We start from the raw sequence: 7,851 nt of genomic DNA, 5'->3' as shown, positions 1-7,851 counted from the left end.
AATACTGGATTTTGGTAAGTTCTCAGGCTTTAACATGCATCAGAAGTACCCAGAAGGCTTGCTAACACATGGATTGCTGGGTCCTGTCCCCATAGTTTCTGGTTCAATCAATCTGGGATAGGAGCTTAACAATTGCCTCTCTTATATATTCTTGGGTGATGCACTTGCTTCTGGTTCTGGGACCACACCTTGACAACCACTGATTCATTCTCTATGTTTTTACACTAGTTCTTGGAGCCTAAGGGCCTAAGGAGTCTATGAGGATACCCTAGGGAGCACCAGAATGAGGGGGAGGGGAAATTGGTGAGGATCAGAACTCTCAACCTCACTTGTTTTGTTTGGGGGCTCCTAATCATATTTGAAGAAAGGATTCTATTAAAAATTTTTAAAGTTGAATATTGCTGAGACATTTCAGACCCCAAGAGACTGATGGGGGAGGGGGGCGGCGGGGCTGTGACACAGCAGGTAAAGCCACTGCCTGCAGTGCCGGCATCCCATATGCTGGTCTGATTTCCTGGTGCCCCTTTTCCAATTCAGCTCCCTGGAAAGCAGTGGAAGATGGCCCAAATGCTCGGGCTCTTGCACCCACGTGGGAGATCCAGAAGAAGCTCCTGTCTCCTGGCTTCCATTGCGACCATTTGGGGAATGTACCAGCGGATGGAAGACCTCTGTCTCTCTGGCTCTTCCTTTCTGTAACTATTTCAAATAAATAAATAAATCTTAAAACAAAACAAAACAAAACACATGGGTGGTGTATCTGGAAGATAACCCAACATGATACCTGGCCTCATGTGTGCCCATAATCTAGATCCTCCCGAGGGGGATCAACATTTCTTTGAAACATAAATAAGGGAATGTCTCTGAGGATGGAGATGATGAGAAAAAGTGTTTAACTGTAAATAAGGTGCAACATCGTATGTATAAAATATGGTTTCTTCTGCCAACATAACACATGTTATTGCATGAATAGCACCTACTGCCACTACAGATACATACAAGGGTACTTCAGAAAGATTGTGGAACACTGGAATTAAAAGATACGTTCATGAGGCCAGTGCTGTGGTGCAGCGGATTAAGCTGCTGCCTGTGATGCCAGCATCCCATATTGAGCGACTGTTTGAGTTCTGGCTGCTCTGCTTCTGATCCAGCTCCCTGCGAATGCACTTAGGAAAGCAGCAGAGGATGGCCCAAGTCCTTGGGCCCCTGCCACCCACAGGGGAGACCAGGATGGCAGCTGTTCACTCCCCAAATGGTCACAATGGCCAGGGATAGGCCAGGCCAAAGCCAGGAGCCAGGAGCTTCTTCCAGGTTGGGGCAGCACAGCCTTGGGGATACCAGAAGTAGGGGAGCTGCAACTGAAACCTCAGGATAAATCCTTTAACAGCTTCCCTTGTCCATGAAAAGCGGATGGAAAACAAGCAATGAAAGGGCTTGTGCTTTCTTTGGAACCATGGGGAAAAATAAAAACCCCAGACCTATCTTCTATGTGGATGTGGGATCTAAATTTACCCTGGTGTGTGTGACAGGAACCACATGCTGAAAAATTAAAATAAAAATTGGGGCAGAACCATTGAAACCTCCAGAACTTCAGCTAAAGCAAATAGAATACATTTTTATGATCCAGGGCACATGGAACCCCACAGAAAAAGAATGTATCTGCTGAAGATGTGCTCAGAAACAATCAGCAATAAAAATATCATTGTTCCTCAGTATCCACAGGGGTTTGATTCCAGGATACTCTAAGGAAGCCAAAATCCATGGATGCTCAATATCCTTATGTAAAATAGTGGTGTATTTGCATAGAACCTAAACAGATCCTCTTGTATGTACTTTAAGCCAGCTTAAGGTTACTTATAATACTGAATACCATGTACACATTATGTAGATATTAATTGTACTCTACTGCTTGGGAAGTAATGACAAAGGAAAAGTCTGTGCATGTTCAGTACAGAGGCAATTTTATTTTTCCAACATTTCTATCCACGATTGGTTCAGTCTGCAAATGCAGAACATGTGGATATAAGTGGGTCAACTGTACAGCCCTTGCAAAGAAATGATACAATGTAAATGAGAGCCACCAGTTGCCCCAGGAAGGAGAACTAGTGCCTCCAAAGAACACTGGTGAGAAGAACTGCTCTTTTGTTGAGACTGACAAAAGGACATTTTCCAAAAAGGAAAAAAAAAAGTTATATTACAGAAGTTTAGCAATAATGGACTCTCACTAAAACAACTGCTGATAATCTACTTTAGGAAGGTGGAAATTGAAAGCAGAGAGAAGGGGTGAATAAGAGGCAAGGAACAGTGAACAAAAATTTAAATGTGGGAAAATCCAAGCATGCACTAAGTATACATAATAGTAATAATTTTGAATAATATAGGGGCATAAAACCACGCTGACACTAAAAACACTGAAGCACAAAAATATACCAGGCAGCAGGGGATGATTAATATTTAAATCATTCTAAGGTTCTTGTATTGTTTGGGGAGACAGCAGGGATATTGGCTGAATTTAGACCTTGTGAAGTCAAGTATGGGCTTCTAGTTTCTGGCAATTCAGTCTTGGTTATTTGATTCAACTTTCCTATTGAGGCAATGAAAAGTGCTGTACACAGATCTTTCAAAACTACTTTTAAAACATGAGAGAGCTGAGAGGAAAGAGGGAAACTCCCGGCCGAATTTTGGGATGAAAGCTTGTAACTAGACAGGTAAGCAGGATATTGGCACATCAAATCCAACTTCCTCTGAGAGCATGTACATACACTGCCCACTTGGGCTTTGATTCAATGGACACAGAGGGCTAGAAGGATAAAAGTCAAGGCTCAGGAGCGCCCTAAGGCAGGAGTTTAATAGCAGTCCCTCTCCACATTAAGCTGAGACCTCAAGGGGCTACAGTTGCAGCGTAACGGTCAACCAGAATTAATCCTGTCCCTTTCCCCAACAATCCCAGAGAGCTGTACAGGAGACCTCCTTGGCACTAAGTAAACCTCTCTTGCTAAAAAGAAAGGGTTTAAAAAAGAGGGTAAAAAAATCCATTCCTGATAAGATAAGACTGTACCCCAGCTCTCATACAGATTAACTTGCCTATTACCTATGGCCTGCATCAGTCAAAGAACTTCAAGCTATGGATTTGATTTTAGGTGGTTCTCGGCAGGGTAGTACTTTAAGATGCTTGGTGGAAACAAAGCCTCCAGAAGAGAATATATCCATTCCAGGCCTTAGGGAACAACCCTCCCCACCCCAGTAAATTTTCCCGAGAAATGAGCAGAAAACAGACTAATATAGTCAAGTACGGAAGGAAACATGACAACTTGAGTTAGAATCACCAGGGAAAGAAAACAATGGACTTCAGAAAGAAAACATATGGACTTCAGACCATAGAATCACCACACACATATTGTAAAATAACTATCTGTGCCACATGCAATTTTATTTATTTTCATTTTATTTGAGAGAGAGAGAGAGAGAGAGAGAGAGAGATCTTCCATTTGCTGGTTCACTCCCAAAATGCTCACAGCAGCCAGGACTGGGCCAGTCTGAAGCCAGGAACCTGGAACTCACTCTTGGTCTCCCACATGGATGGCAGGAACCCAACTACTTGAGCCACCACTACTGCCTCCCAGGGTACACATTAGCAGGAAGCTGGAAGCAGAGCCAGGACTCAAGCCCATAGGTTCTTTTTTTTTTATTAGACAGGCAGAGTTAGACAGTGAGAGAGAGAGACAGAGAAAGGTCTTTCTTCCGTTGGTTCACCCTCCAAATGGTCGCTACAGCTGGTGTGCTGCGCTGATCCGAAGCCAGGAACCAAGTGCTTCCTCCTGGTCTCCCACGTGGGTGCAGGCACCCAAGCACTTGGGCCATCCTCCACTGCCTTCCTGGGCCACAGCAGAGAGCTGGACTGGAAGAGGAGCAGCAGGGACTAGAACCTGGTGCCTATATGGGATGCTGGCGCCACAGGCAGAGGATTAGCCAAGTGAGCCAAGGTGCCGGCCCCACCCATAGGTTCTGATAGAGGATGTGCTTATCCCAAGTGGCATCTGGATGCTGTGCCAAATGCCTGTCCTTGTACCATGCTTAAAGAAGCAAATTGTTGGCCAGCGCCGAGGCTCACTAGGCTAATTCTCTGCCTGCGGTGCTGGCACCCTGGGTTCTAGTCCCGGTTGGGGCGCCGGATTCTATCCCAGTTGCTCCTCTTCCAGTCCACCTCTCTGCTGTGGCCCAGGAAGGCAGTGGAGAATGACCCAAGTGCTTGGACCCTGCACCCGCATGGGAGACCAGGAGGAAACACCTGGCTCCTGGCTTCAGATAGGCTCAGCGCAGATAGGCGCAGCACACCAGCTGTAGCGGCCATTTGGGGGGTGAACCAACAGAAGAAAGACCTTTCTCTCTGTCTCTCTCTCTCACTGTCTATAACTCTCTCTCTGTCTCTCTCTCTCACTGTCTAACTCTACCTGGCCAAAAAAAAGCAGCAAATTGTTAATTGGAAAATATCTGCAGAGGAGCCACTGCTTGTGATATCAGCATCCCCTATCAGAGTGCTGGTTTGAGTCCAGTTGCTCTGCTTCTGATCCAGCTCCCTGCTAATGCTTCTGGGACAGCAGCAGAAGATGGCCAAAGTGCTTGGGACAATGTCACTCATGTGGGGGACCCAGATGGAGTTCTTGGCTCCTGGCTTCAGCCTGGCACAGCCTAGGCCATTGTGGCTATTTGGGAAGTGAACCAGCAGACTGAAGAACTCTTTTTCTGTGTCTCCCTCTTTCTCTGTTACTCTGCCTTTTGGATAAATAAATAAATAAATAAATAAACAAAACCTTTTAAAAAGTATCTGCAAGGAAGAAGAACATATAAGAAGTGATAGCATATTTGGGGGGAAAAGAACTTTTAGAGGTGAAAGATACCAACTCAGTGGATGTATCTGGTGGAAATGTGGACATAAGTGGATCCAGTTAATGAACTAGAAGAAATTATCAAGAAATAGAAAATGCAGATAAGAGAGTAAGGGATGTGGAGGATACAATGAGGGAATTGGCATATATTTGATTGTAGACTGAGAGAAAGAGAATGTGAATACTAATGGTACAAGAGGCAACAATGGAAGAGATAATGGCTGAGAGTTTTTCCAGAGTCAATGAAAGAAATCAATCCACACATGCAAGATGCTCAACAGATAAAAAGTAGTTTAAATTAAAAAATACATCCACAGATTGACATGGCGGAAAAACAAAGCTGAAAAATAGAGCCAGAGGAAGATGACAGCTCACTTTGTAGGAACAACAATTAGAAAGCTGATTTCTCAACAAGCAGAAGAGAAGAGGATAATCTTCAATCTTCTGATTGTTAATTTAGTATTCTACAATCAGCGAAAATGTGTTCGAAGAATGAGAGTGAAATAAAGACATTTTCAGAAAGACATTGAGACAATGCTTCACTAGCAGATTCTCACTAAAGGAAATTTTTTTAAAAAGTGTATTATAAGTAAAAAGTAGAGGGAAAATTGTCCCCTGCAGAAGGTCTGGGATGAGCCAAAGAATGAAAAGTAGAGATGATAGTCATCACATGAACAAATGTAAGTAAATATTCAGGCATAAAACAATCACCATCTTTGCTTGTGGGGTCTGGAATACCAGACAACAGTAAGCATGTCAGTTCTGAGTTCTTGTATTACCTGTAAGAAAGATAAAGGATTTTCCCTCCAAATTTTAGACTTTTGTAATGTTAATTATGCATGTCATTATTTCTGAGTTAGTCATTTAGAAGATAGAAATGGAGTGCATTACTTCCTAACTTACGGCTTAGTAGAGGAAAAAAATGGAATGATTTTTTTAAAATAATAATATAAGGGACCAGTCTGCCTCTTGTGATGTTGGCATCCAACATGAGCACTTATTTGAGTCCTGGTTGCTCTGATTTCTATCCAGCTTCCTGTTAATGTGCCTGGGAAGGCAGTGGATGATGGGCCCAAGTACTTGGGCCCCTGCCACCCACATGGGAAACCCGGATGGAATTTGGCTTTAGCCTGGCCCAGAGCTGGCTGTTGTGGCCATTTGGGGAATGAGCCAGTGGATGTAAGATTTCCCTCTTTCTGTCACTCTGCCTTTCAGATAAATAAATGTTTAAAACTATATATTGGGGCCGGCACCGTGGCTCACTTGGTTAATCCTCCGCCTGCAGCACCGGCATCCCATATGGGCACCGGGTTCTAGTCCCAGTTGCTCCTCTTCCAATCTGTCCAGCTTTCTGTTGTGGCCCGGGAGAGCAGTGGAGGATGGCCCAAATGCTTGGGCCCTGCACCCACATGGGAGACCAGGAGGAAGCTCCTGGTTCCTGGCTTCAGATCAGCGTAGCTCCGGTCATGGCGGCCATTTGGGGGGTGAACCAACGGAAGGAAGACCTTTCTCTCTGTCTCTCTCTCTCACTGTCTAACTCTATCTGTCAAATAAATAAATCTAAAAAAGCTATATATATCATTTTAAAGATTATATATGTGTGTGTATATATATATATATATATATATATATATATATATATAAAATCCTCCAAGTCACTTAATGGAAAAATGGAGGAAAATCTCATTGGTCAAACTGAAGGCAGGAGAGGGGAGAAAAACAAAGAGGCATTGACAAATTAGGCTAAACACAAAGCACAAAAATGAAATGATGGAAACAAATCCAAATAAAATATTACAATAATAATAGATGCACATGGATTAAACTCTCCATGAGTGCCAGGTTTGATTATGAGAAAAATCTAACTATATGCTTTTTTAAGAGAGACATATATAAAACACAAAGTCACAGGTTGGAAGTATTAAGGGATGACAAAAGGTATCCAGGAAAGTCCTTACTGAAAGAAAGCCAATGTATCTCTGTGTATAACATATGAAATAGATTATAGGTAGAAAGCCCAAATTATTAAAATGAACAATTCAGTAGGAAGATATAAAGAATCTAAGTTTTATATTTTATAAATTGTAATAACATAGCTTCAGAATGTACAGTAATCATTCAGTATCTATGAGGAACTGGTTCTAAGAAGGTACCAAAATTTTAGGATGCTCAAGTACTTTATATAAAATCACATAGTACTTGCATAGAACCTATACACATTCTCCCATATACTTTAAATCATCTCAAGATTACTTGTAACACCTGATACAATGCAAATGCAATGTAAAGAGTTGTTACACTGTCTGTCTTGTTTAGGGAATAATGGCAAAATATGTCTGAACGTGTTCAATATAGACAGATTTTAAAAATATTTCTGATCCATGATTGGTTGAATCCACACATGCAGCGGGCTGACTATATAAGGGAATAATGGGCAGAATTCAAAGAGGTGAAACCAACAAACTATAGTCATCATGCAACATTTTAACATCCTCCCCTTCTATAATGTTAATCAGACAAAAACATCAACAATAACATAGATCTGAACAGCACAACTGTCAAGCTTGATGTAATGGATACACACACACACACACACACACGTCTGCATCTAAGAACACTTGGGATGTTGACCACATTCTAGGCTATGAAGCAAGTCTTAGCAAATCCCACGGACTTAGTTTCCTTCTGATCACATTCCCTGATGAGAAATACAAAGCGAAAACTTAAAAAAAAGTTTGGAATGCTAAAAAACACTTTTAAACAATTATTGGCGAGAGTATGTACAACTTGTTGATAATGTAGGTATCAAAACTTGTCAGGTAAGTTAGAAGCAATGTGCTGTGGTGCTGCACAGAACACAGAGGTGACTACAGTTCACAAAAGCTGATTTTATGTTTTATAAAGAACTAGAAGGAAGGATCTTGAACACTCCAAACACAAAGTAATGCTAAGGAAATGAAGAGTTAAT

This window comes from Lepus europaeus, chromosome X (assembly GCF_033115175.1).
Source record: "Lepus europaeus isolate LE1 chromosome X, mLepTim1.pri, whole genome shotgun sequence".
NCBI classification, from domain to species: domain Eukaryota; kingdom Metazoa; phylum Chordata; class Mammalia; order Lagomorpha; family Leporidae; genus Lepus; species Lepus europaeus.
Note: the sequence above shows the minus strand (reverse complement) of the source record.